Below are 12,288 nucleotides of genomic sequence, written 5' to 3'. Positions count from 1 at the left end.
AGGCCTGAGCTAGCCCTGCTGGAGAGCATATTCCCCCCCCACCCCACCTCGCGGATCCGGGTGGGGGTGCGGGAGGGTGTCACCGAAGGCAGCAGCAGGCACAACGCTAGGTAGCTGCAAAGCTGTCTTGGCTGGCGGCCAGGCTCTGAGCAAATGTGCTCCGAGCCGGGGCTAGGAGCCGTGCAGTGGGATGCTCGTGTAACGCTGGTTTCTCCACACGCCCCCCGCCCCCCCGGCTGAACCGGGGGTTCAGCAGCTTCTCACTGCCTTTGTTCCCCGTTTCCCTGGACCCCCCAACATGGCCCCCTCCTTCGCCGCACCCGCGGGGCGATTAGCAGAAGTGGGAGCTGGGCGCGGGGCCAGTGGAGCCATCTCGCAATTTGCTGAGCGCCTCGTGTGCAAACACCGTCACCTCAGAGCAGGGTTCGAATCCTGGCCGCGATAGCTTCTTCCTCCTCCCAAGGTGACACCGTGGAGAGGCGGTCGCGATCCGGGAGGCGGGTTGGGAATTTTCCACTGGAACGTCTTTCTAGCAGAAAATACCTTTTTGGAGTCCCAGATTCCCAGGCCTCCTGGATGCCACAGGCCACAGCCCGTCCCTAGAAGAATTTCTAGAGCCAATATTATACTTGGTTCCTGTCCGCCGATGATGCAGCCCCCCTACCCCTGGATCTGTGACCACTAGGCCCCACTCCCCTCCCAGAGCTGGGGACAGAACCCAGGCATCCCGACTCTCTGTTCCCTGGACAGTCTGCCCGAAACACTGAACCCCTCCACCCCCATAAAACAGCTTTATAAAAAGCGTATTTGCAAAGACATCCCACCTTGCTTTAAAACCCGCCCCTGGCGGCGAATCCACCAGGGACGAGCCCAGGGGTGAATTGTTCCAATGGTGATTTACCCTCCCCCTTCGACAGGGCTACGTTCCCCCCCCCACCTGAGTTGGGCTCATGACGGCTTCCGAGCAGAACGGTCGGTGGTGAAACGTTGCACAGAAACGTGTCGATTGCGTTGGCGGGGGAGGACAGGGCAAACCTGCAGTTCGACGCGCCGGGAACATTTTGTTTCGACGTTTTTTCGGACGGGCGGGTTGGAATTTTCCCTTCCAAACGGTTGTGTGTCGTGGAGAGATTTTTTTTTTGCGCCGTAAACATTTTAGCGGGAAGCTTTTCCTTGACGATGTTGAAATGAAACGTTCTGATTCGAGGGGAACGTTTTGCTCGGCCCAGAACGCAGAGTTTGCGGGGTTGGTGTTTTGGGATTGTCTGCAAGAGGGAATTTCTGAATGGGTTTTGCTTTCCCGGAGGGGAATTTTTTCCACCAAAGCCATGGAATTGAATTCAACCCCCTGGCGATTTCTCCCTGACCCCTGGGGCAGCGTCCTGGGGCTGCTTCGTGCCCACTGCTCTGGAGTGTCCAGGAGTGTCCCGGGCTCAGACCGTTTGCAGCAACAGGAGCTGTGGGGTGGCTGTAGCCCCCTCAGCCCTCGCAGATGGGGGGACCCCCTCCTGGCCCTTAGCTGGGACCCGTAGCCGAGTTGTCAGACTGGAGACCGGGCTCCTTGGCTGGATGGGGTGAATTTGGGGAAGCTTTGAGGGGAGCCGGAAATGCCATGGTCTGCCTCAATCCAGCATCTCCGACAGCTGCCTGGCCCGGGCACCAGCTGAAGCAGGGGAACCCGCCGCTGAGCCACTTATGTAACGTGCGACGTGCCCGGGGGCATTTTCCATGGGAGTCGTGGGCTCTTGAGGAGGCAGCTAACGGGAGCTGAGCCAAGCTCTTGGCATGAAAGCTGGGACCAGACAAAACTGGGCACTGTTTGCGGGAGACCCGGGGGGGTGGCGCACCTCAATTGCAGGGGGAACCAGGGGCAGCGTGCCCTGATGGCAGGGGAGAGCCCGGGGTGGCACACCACTATTGCAGGGGGAACCGGGGGCAGCGTGCCCTGGTGGCAGGGGAGAGCCCAGGGTGGCGCACCACTATTGCAGGGGGACCCCGGGGGAACACGCCTTTTTTGCAGGGGGGGGACACAGGATGTGACATGCCCCAATGGCAGGGTGGGTACCTAGGGGACGGCTCACTCCACTTTTCAGGGGGAGCCTGGGGCCGGCACACGCCGATTTGCAGGGGGTGGGATCTGGCCCATTGACCTCAGTGGGGTGATGTCAGTTTATCCCAGCCGGGATCTGGCCCGTAGAAGTCAGGTCTGGGAAGGACCCTGTAGTTCCCATTGACTCCCTCTCCTGGGGCCCTCCCTGGATCGCCCCTGCAGGGCGTTCCCCGGGGTTTGGCCTGGCTTGGGTCGCTGCTCCTTCCCTGGCCTTTACCTCCCAGCCAGGAAGCTTCGCCTGAAATTTGCTGTCCCCTCTCGCTGGCTACCCCTCGGTATCTGTCCATGATGCCCAGCAGGGCTGGAGCAGCCTTGGGGTGGAGGGCAGTTGGGGGGCGAGCGTGGGCAGCAGCTGAGCGGGGCGGGTGGGGTCGGCCGGCCTAGGGCGGGAACTCTGCTAGGGGAGTAACGTTCCCAGGCAGTGAAATGACCCGCGATTAACCTTGATCTCCCCGGCTGTGCCTTCTGCGTCAGCCTCTTCTGCGGGGCCGCAGGGACAGGCAGCAGGATGGGGGAGCCCAGGGAGGTGAAGGGGAAGTGTGGTTATTCTGCGGTAACGCCAGTCGGCCTCAAGTGAGCTCAGGGCCTCGTTGCGCCAGGCGCTGCACATACATCGCAAGAGACGGTCCATGTCTCAGAGAGATCCCAGTTTAAATAGACAAAAGGTGGGAGGGGAAACGGATGTGATTTAGAACTGCTCCAGCCTCTGTAGCGGAATAACACCAAGGCCTGGGTTCTGGTCCCGGCTCTGCCGCTGTCCCGGGCACGTCCTTCCCCACTCCCCGTGCCTCAGTTTCTCCTTCCACCCCTTTGTGGCTGTTTTGCTTGTCGTGAGCAGCAGGCCAGACCCCCCCAGTGGCAGGGATGCCTGCGCCTGTTCCCAGAGTTGTCGTGGGCGTCCTCAGGCTCCGCTTCGATTTGTCCCTTCACAGTTCGGGATTTGAGGCTAATTTGACGTGATGCTGGTTGGTTTTTTTTCCCCTTGTCAGAAAGTATAATGGCTTGTGAGAGGCTCCACGCCTGGCTAGGGGGTGCTTCTGTCCTACCCGCTGCGCCCGGGCACCGGGCCAGTAGGCACGCTGGCACCCCGCTGGTGACACCGTGCGGGGAGGGGGGAGGCGGAGCTGGAAGGGTGTGGAGGGCGCATGGGGGGCTGTGATCTGGGGGTGAGTCAGTGAGGACCCAAGGATGCGGGGGGGGGCACCATTCACTCCCCGTCGCTGGAGGATGCTCCAAAGACCCAGCCATGTGATGGGAACGGGGGGGGGACGGACAGACGGCAGCCCAGCTGCTACGGTGAAGGGCAGAAAGAACATGTAGGCATCATGCTCACAACCTGACCCCACCTAAGCTCGCTGTGGGGGCAGCGTGGAATCCTGCTCCCTGTTGTTCAGCCCCTGAACCCCACCCCCCCCGAGGGGATCCCCAGGTGCCACTGGCAACAGAGCCGGGCACGCCCTGGGCAGGGGTGGTGTGGGCTGGGCTGCCACCCTGCGCCCGGTTCCCCTTTGTCGGAGGGAGACGCGCTCGCTTCTCTGCTGCCGGGCCGTGTCCAGCGGTGGCACCGTGCTCCGCCCCCTAGGCCACATGGGCGCCCGCCCCATGACGTCCCAGCTGAGCTGAGTCTAGGGGCCAGGAGATTTTGGGGCCCAGTGGGGCTGAGTCATTACCAGGCCTGCGGGCACATGGACCCCCCCTCCTGGGCAAGCCCTGGCCGAGGGAGGCAACATGGAGGTGTGGCATGAGCAGGCCCCTTGCCAGCTGCTCGCCCGCCGTCTCGCCACTAGCCGGGAATCTGGCTCGGTGTCCATGATGCCAGCCGGGCTTGAGTTGACCGGGTCTGGGCTCTGAGACCCTTGGGGAGGGCGTTGCTTCCTTGGCCAGGTTCACAGTCACTCTGGTAACGAGGCTGTAATTAGCAACGCCAACCTTGGGGACAGGCGCCGTCATTCCCGCCCGCCCACCCCCCGGACCTGGGGCCTCGCCGTGGGCTCGGATAACGCACGTGCCCCCTGACGTGAGAGACAGCCCCAGCCCCAAAACGCTCCTGGTCTGAGTAGACAAGGTATGGGAGGGGAAACTGAGGCACAGGGCTGGGCTAGCAGGGGGCTGCGGGTTGGGACTGAGGGGCACTGGCAGAGCTGGGGGTGTGGGGAGCCCAGGGCTGGGCTAGCAGGGGACTGCGGGTTGGGACTGAGGGGCAATGGCAGAGCTGGGGGTGTGGGGAGCCCAGGGCTGGGCTAGCAGGGGGCTGCGGGTTGGGACTGAGGGGCAATGGCAGAGCTGGGGGAGCCCAGGGCTGGGCTAGCAGGGGCTGCGGGTTGGGATTGAGGGGCACTGGCAGAGCTGGGGGTGTGGGGAGCCCAGGGTGAGGCTGCAGAACAGGAGTGATGCCCCGTGGCAGAGCTGTGGGTGGGAAGCTTGCAAGTCACCTGCCTATGCCAGCCCTGCTCTCAGCCTTCCCTCTCCTGAGACCTTTCTGCAAAGGCCCTGAACCGCCCGGGTCCTGGGCTCAATTTGCTTCTACCTGGTGCATTACGGTAGCTCTTAGATGCCCCAAACCGAGATTAGGGGCCCCACTGATCAGGGCTGCACAGGCATAGGGTGAGAGGCAGCCCCTCCCCTGCAGAGCTCACAGTCTAAATCAGGGGTCTGCAGCCTTTCAGCAGTGCTGGGCCGAGTCCATTTATTCACTCTAAGGGAAGGTTTCGCGTGCCAGTCATACATTTTAACATTTTTAGAAGGTCTCTTTCTATAAGTCTATAATATATAATTAAACTATTGTTGTATGTCAAGTAACTACGCTTTTTAAAATGTTTAAAAAGCTTCATTTAAAATTAAATGAAAATGCAGAGCCCCCCGGACCGGTGGCCAGGACCCGGGCAGCGTGAGTGCCACGGAAAATCAGCTTGTGTGCCGCCTTTGGCACGCGTGCCATAGGTTGCCATAGGATGCCTACCCTTGCCTGCCCAGCTGTTTGCAGTGGCGGTGGAGGGTTTTCTATAAGGCCTGTCCCTGCCATAACCCAGTGCCAGCCCCCCCCTCACAATTAGTAATGCCAGAACTCTTGGTGTTTATTAAACACCTTCCCATCAGCCCTCTGGCCATCCTGTGCTGCGCGGCCCCTGAATTCCTGACCGTGGGGGTTATTGCCGGTTGCTTTCCGCAGTCCATTCCCCATCGCAGCAGCCTCCGTGGGGCGGACTGCGAGGGGCTGTAGAGGCAGTGCAGGCTAGTGGCTAGAGCAGCGGACGGGGAGTCGGGGGCTCTGTCCCCCCACACCCCTCGTGAGACCTGGGATGAGGCGATTGGGCTCACCTGTGAAGCGGGACTAGCAGCGTTAGCCGTTTGGCCTGAGCGGTGCAGTCGATTGCCAGGCTTGGCCGGGCGGGCTGGCCGATGCCCCGAGTCAGGACAGAGTCGCCTATCCCTGAACGCAGTGGGACAAACGACAGCAAACCGTTTCCTTGCTCGGAAATCCCCAGGTCTGCCCTCCGGCAGGTTCTGTGCCCAAGGAGCGCCGTCCCTCTGCGACCTGCTCCCAGCTCTGGCTCCTGGCTTCCTTTGCCTCCAACGCCCACAGGCTGGTGTATCTCCCTTGCCCCACGGAGACCCTTCAGTCCACACGGCTCTGAAGGAGAGCGCTTGGCCGCCCGTCGGCTTTAGTGAGGTCTGTGATTGGCTTTGGAGCCAAGGTGACTCACCTGAGGGCGGCTTCTAAGCCCCTCCCAGCACCACGGTGATAAACAGGGAGCTGGAAAGAACCAAGGCCTTGTTTAGGGCTAAAGAAGACCTCCCTCCCCTCCCGTGACGAGCAAGCGCAGGAAAAGTCCTGGGCCGCTCAGCTGGGCTTTTTGGTGAAAACGCCTGAACGTGGGAGTGCTCCTCTAATGTTATTTAGATGTGTTACGGTAACAGCTAGTGTCAGGGGAGGAGCATTGTGCTAGGTGCGGTACAAACACAGAATGAGAGACATTCCCTGCCCCCAAGAGCTCATGGCTTAGATGGCTAAGAGTGGGAGGGGAAACTGAGGCACAGAGAGGGGGGGTTTGGGTGGGGGAGGATACAGCACTTTTCATCCATTGATCTCAGAGCACTTTACCAAAGAGCTAAGTAGCATTATCCCCATAGTACAGCCAGGTAAACTGAGGCACGGAGCGGCGTTGTGACTTGCCCAAGGGCAGTGACAGGGCTGGGAACAGAACCCAGGTCTCCTTCGTCCCCGGGGAGAGCCCCTACCCGCTAGACCTCACTGCCCCCTGGCTCCCTGCCATGACGGGTTCATAAGACATACAGTGCCCCCTCCAGCCAAGACGGGTCGTGTCAGTAGCCATCTGCCCGGCCCCGGGGAGCTGCTCCTGAGGCAGAGGAACGAGAGGTAACCAGAAGCACGAGGCGGGTGAGCTGGCTGGGTGAACAAGGTGGCAGAGCAGTGCCAGGCCTCGGTCTCCGGAAGGCTTCCTGCGGCACAACCTACCTGCTGGCAGAGGGGGCCAATGGCCTGTCTGGAAGGCAGGGAGCAGGGGGTTCATGCCACGTCCCAGTGAGCGCACAGCAGGCAGCTACAGGGACCTGGCCATCCCTGCCTGGCAGATCCAGTGTATAGACGCAGACGCCCAGGCAGCCGAGTGCCGGTCCCTTTGATGCCCTGCGTCTGCTCTGCCTCCGCGCAGCGGGGGTGTTAATCAGGGGCGTCGTCCCCGTGGAGCGCCGGTTTTCTACCCGCCAGGCTTGCCTTTGATCTCCGCTGACTGGCATTTCAAACGCCGCAGCCTGGGAGAAGCCACCTGCGGGAGGCCTAGAGAGATGGAGCGCGCGGCGGGAAGGGATTGCGGGGCAGGATTAAAAACGTGTTTTGTCTGGGCGCCGTGGCAGTCGGCACCGAGGGAGCTGTCGGCTTCCATGGCCCGCAGAGCCGCACGCCCGTTGCGTGGCGGTGCCCCCTCCTCCGCCCGGCACAGGGGTGCTCTGCTCCAGCATTTGGGTATAATGGGGTGCTAGCTGCCTATGGGAGCATAAGGGGGTGACGCATAACCGGTCCAGAGCTGTCAGATGCTCATTCCCTTGTTTTGTCCGTCTCAGCACCGTGCGCCTGCTGGAACGTGGGCTCTGGGAGGAGCTAGGTAGGGCTGGGATTTTGGAAATCTCTGGCTGTTGGAGCCAAGGGGTGTCAGCGGGTGCCCGACCTGCTTTTGGAGAATCTCAGCCTGGGTAGGAACATGTTCTAGCTCACCCGGCAGATATGGGCTGGATGTAGGAATCCCAGGGGAAGAGCCTCTGGGTGCTCACACTGGTTCCTTGTGGTCTCAGCTCGATGCCAGCTTGGCCACCGTGGAGAGCCAAAGCCCAGATCCTCATTAGGCGCCTCGATGCCTTGTTAGGATCTGGGCCCAAGCCCCCACTATGGTAAGTGGGGCAGCACCAGTGTAAGTTACCCAAACTACCCACCGCTGATATCCCTCAGCCCTGGGGGACCCTCTCCGGGCTTCAGAGGCGAGTTCGCGCTGTGCCCCCGCTGAGGCGGCCGACAAGCCCAGTGCCCAGCGTGGTGATGGGTTTTGTGAGGTGGACACTGTACCGCAGCCGACAGTCGTTCTCTCTCTGTATTGTGGTCGTGCCAGGAGACCCAGTCGGGGATTGGGGCCCAACTACCCTGGGTGCAGTGCGGTCCCTTCCCCCATGAGACGGCAGGCGGGCCCGACAGAAGGAGAGACCCAAGCTGGCACCATTGGCACGGATCATCCTCCAGCCACAGCCAGCCGCGGCGGCGTCTCCCCAGCTCTGCCCGTGGCCGGTGGTTCCGTGCCCTCGTGCCAGTCCCCTGCCCTCCATCCCAAGAGGAGTAGATTGCGAGCGGCTAGGACGGCGCTAACCCTCCGCACCCATCCCTTGCCAGCCGACACATGTTCGTGGGATGTGTAGCCGGATTTCACGGCTTTGTTTATGGCCTCGTTTGGCTGTTTGATTGACAGGACCTGCCCTCGGCCGGGGGGTGGAAACCAGCAGCTCCTCTCCTGTTGGCCGCCAGGATCTCCGAGGCAGCTAGAGGCATTTCCTTCCCGCCCGGCTATACCAGAGCAATAGAGATGAAGGCCTCAGTGGTATGTAAGTGCCTAACTCCTATTGGTTTCAATGGGAGTTAGGTGCCTAAATTCCATGGCCGTATCTCAGGCTTTAGCACCCTCTGGAGAGCAAGAGCCCTGCTTTGCTCTCAGCCTTGTCGCTGCGGCAAAATCGCCTCGACTCCCGACCTCCCGCGACCGCTGCTCTGAATCCCTCCTTAGGACTGTCACAGGGTGAGCTGGCCCTTTAAGGGGAGGCGGGCTCAGCCACACCTGGGCCAGGTGGCACCTGATCCCTGCTGATCCCTGCTGAGAAGGGGACTAAACCCCGTGCCCCTTAAAGGGCCAGCTCGCCCTGTGATGAGGACCGGGGGGGGGGGGGGCTTTCAAAGCCAGCTCGCTAATTGGTTTCCTGCTAATCAGATTTGTCTCGCAGCCCTGACGGCTGGGGCTGGGGGCAGTCAGATCTCACGTTCCAGGGCCTATGCTGATCTCTCACCCCGGGGTCAGGAAGGAATCCCAGCCCCCGGCCCACAGGCCAGGTGCATTCTGGGCTTTTCTTCCCACCGCGCAGCAGATATCGGCTGCTGCTGGGAGCAAGATGCCGAACCTGGTGGGCCAATCGCAGTGGCTGGGTTTGTCCCAATCTTGGTAGCTGATTTGCTGCTTGAGCGGTTCCGCACCAATCAGGCTGGGGGAGGGGTGATGTCATAGCCGGGAAGGGTTGTTACTGGTGCCAAGGCAGGATTTGCCCAGCGATACAGTGGCCGAGTGTTGCACCAATAGCTTATGAAAGGCCTGCCGGGTCGTGGGGGGAAGCAGCAGCCCCATTGGTCACCGTTGTGGATAAAGGTGCACAGGCATCTTTGCACGACTTCGAAGTGCTGCACGGGTGCTTTGCACGCGCGCCCCCCGGCCCAGTACGGGCACGCCCGGCTTCCAGAGGGGGACATGAGCATCCTTCAGGGCAAAGGGAGACCGAATCCACAGGGCAGAGATTTGCACCAACCGGGTGCAAGGCCCAGGGTGAAGGAGAATTAGGTCCAGTCTGGCTGCAACGGGTCCAGGCGGTGGCGTGACACTGAGCCAAAGGGCATCAGGCAAACTCCTGGCAGGCGGGATCCATCAGGCTGTGACGTAGTTTTCCAGCACTTGATCTGAGGCCAGGCTTTCCAAAGAGCTCAGGTCCTTTTGAGGCACCTGAATAGCCCGGGGTGACCCCCACGGCTGGATTATCGGAAGAGCTCGCAAACTGCCTAACATGGAAGCTGTGCTCTAGTGCAAGTGTCGGGTGCTGCTCTCTGGCCCTTCATCCCGGGGGGGTTGTTGAGACGAGGGAGCAAGGAGACGCTGGCTGACGTGGTGCAAAAGGAAGGGGGTTTTGTAGCTTTCCAACCCGAAGTGACGTTCAGCCCCAGGCAGCCTGCCCGGCGCTGGTTTCCTCCGGCCCCCAGCAAAGCTGCATGGCAGAACCCTCGAAGGACCTTCCCTGGGCTGTTACCCAAGGTCCTGCTCTAACTGGTGCTGGTGCTTCTCCTTCGTTAACACTAAAGAGGGGGGGTTGTGTCAGGGGAACGCTCGGCGACACTCGTCAGGCGCCCAGCCAAGTGCGACCGAGCCAGTGGGTGCCTGCAGGTGCCAGACTGTGGCTTCTCCCAGCCTGCTTGATGCTGTCACCCGAGGGCTGTGTGCCAAGGTGGGGGGCAGCTGCCAGGCTCCCCCTGCCCCCTCCCATCTGCAACCCTGGCGTTGTGTTTGCCGTCTGGACACGGCCGGGGGGCAGCGTCTGAGGCTCAGCCCTGAGCTCCCGGCTCCTCCGAGGGCGATCCCTTCCGCCGCCGCGGCCCGGTCCTCATGGCAGGCCGCAATCTCTCGCATGGGACTGTGTCCCCAGCAGGGGCAGCGTCTCCGAGGAGGCCTGGGCACGGTGGAAGGGTGTAGTGGGACTTGTCGCACGTGGCGACGGGGTGTTTAACCGGGCCCTCTCCGGGGCTGCTACGGCCGCTGGCGCAGAGCCGGTGCGACGTGCCCGTAGGGAACAGCGTGGGTCTGAGTGGGGGCCGTCAGGAACTACCCAAGTGCACGATTTCTTTGTGGATTGGCCTGGCCGCGTCCCGGGATCCAGGCTCCCCATCCCGTCCCTGACCGAGAGGACGGGGCATCTGCCCCGTTCGGGGCTAGCGGCTCCTGAATGCTTCGAACCCAGGGGTTCCCCGCGGCTGTTCTGAACCCCAGTCGCTTCCCAGCTTCGGGGCAGGCCGCGAGCCATCCAGGTTTTGCCTCCTTGCCAAGGTGGGGCGTCCAAGGGGGCCCACGCCGGTCGTGTCTGTTCCTCTCCGTCATGGGCTGGATCCTGTGATCCCCGAGGCCGGAGGGCCATGCCCAGTGACAGCCTTCGGTAGCTGTTAGAGCAGCGCTTACATAACAACCCGAGATGACAGCGCCAGCCCGGGGCAGAGAGAGACGAGCCTGTCGCTGCGACACATAGCGCCGGGCATCACCGAGTCAAGGCACCCGCAGGGGAGGAGGATTCTTCAGCCCTGCTTTCTCGTGTCTCCCGCCGATACTGAAGGAGGGGGTCTCCTGCCCCCCGCCTCCTCTGTCCCTGTGTCCCTGCAGCACTGGGATAGTCAGAGGTGCCTAAGAGAGTTAGGCACAAAACCGGCTTTCACTGGGGCTTGGGCTGCTTTTCCCACTGAGGGCCTTTGAAAAAGTCCTTCCTGGAGAAGACGGCCAGCCCGGGGGGGGGGGGGGGCGCTTCGGAGAGCCAGATTCGATGCCCTTTGCTCTACCACCTCGGACAAGTCATTTAGCTACTCTGTGCCTCAGTTTCCCCATCTTTAAATCGGGGATAACACTCGGAGGAGGGGGTTGAAGAGCGTGAGGTGCTCAGATAGGGTGGTGCTGGGAACCATACGGGACCCCGACAAGATAGCCACGGACGTGCCTGACCAGGATGTTAGGAAGGTTGAGTAGCATCCCCCGTTGGGGCCCAGGGCATGAGAGAGAGACGCCCCTAGGTGGGGGTGACGGAAGCTGTCAGCTGGTTGGAGTGGGGGTGGCACCAGCTGGAAGCCGTCCACCGTGGGACCAGCGGCCAGGCTGGCTGCATGGGAGGTAGCACCCGCGGGTACCTGGCTGTCAGGAAACACCCTCAGCTCCAGGAATCCAGCGCCTGGGCCCTTGTCTCTCCGGGTCGCTCAGCAACACGCCGGGCACTGTTGCTTAGCAACTGCTCCATGGTAACCCAGAGAGGAGGAATGAGCTCCACTGTGCGGAGCCCGGCTGGGCGAAGCCCGTGGCAGGGCCTGTCCCGCCGGCGGCAGCCTGGGCTCAGAGTCACCCCAGAGCCCAGCCCCTGGGGCAAACCAGCAGAGAAAGGACATTAACCCCCTGCCCCCCACTCCCTGCTTCGGGGGTGAGCCCCCATCACTGGGAGCCAGACACACCCAGACACAGCCCCGGGGGGAGGCCGCCCTCGCTTTCCACAGGGGCCAGGATATACCGTGAGGTGGACCGCGGTATCCATGCTGGTCTATATGGGGAGGGGGGGCGTATATATGGGGCTAGTATATATAGTGAAACTGGGTCCTGGATCCCTGCCGGGCTATACGGGGCAGTGGGCTCTATATGGGGCAGGTCTCTATAGTGTTTGTGGTGCGCAGCGGAGTGTATATGGAGCAGTATGTACAGTATAGCCCAGAACTATGTCCGTGCTGTTGCGTCTGGAGCTGGTGGGGGGGGGGTCTGCGTGGCGCTGTGGGGCGGTGCTGGGGTGGCAGATCCAGCAGCCGTGAGGCCCCCCCCCCCGTAAATGCCTCCGGTCGCTTTCCCGTGCCGCTCTCCCGCCGCTGATCGGTGCCTCTGTCGTCCAGGGCTCAATAACCCAGTGTCTCCCCGAGCGGCCAGGCCCGCGTGTAAATAGCCTCTGTGTCCCGCGTCTCCGCGTCCGGGCGCCCCGTGGCTCCATTCAGCTTCCAGTGTAAAGACCCAGGCTCCAGGCCCTGCCGTCCCCAGGCTGGCACAACGCCCTCCCCCCGCCTCCCCTTTCCCCCCGGGGGCGGGGGGTAATACCGGCCGCAGCACGGGGGGGGGCCGCTCCCTGAGCGCCGGGCC

General features: G+C 62.2%; 1 protein-coding gene across 4 annotated transcripts in view; it reads left to right on the top strand.

Annotated features, from left to right (window-relative positions):
* The window catches only part of AGAP2 (ArfGAP with GTPase domain, ankyrin repeat and PH domain 2), a 52,837-nt gene that overhangs the window by 24,723 nt on the left and 15,826 nt on the right, over positions 1-12,288 (top strand). The gene's annotated exons all lie outside the window — the stretch shown is intronic.

Source organism: Mauremys mutica, chromosome 20, assembly GCF_020497125.1.
Source record: "Mauremys mutica isolate MM-2020 ecotype Southern chromosome 20, ASM2049712v1, whole genome shotgun sequence".
In the NCBI taxonomy this organism is placed as follows: domain Eukaryota; kingdom Metazoa; phylum Chordata; order Testudines; family Geoemydidae; genus Mauremys; species Mauremys mutica.
The sequence above is the reverse complement of the archived record's forward strand: the minus strand, read 5'-3'. Positions and strand labels throughout refer to the sequence as shown.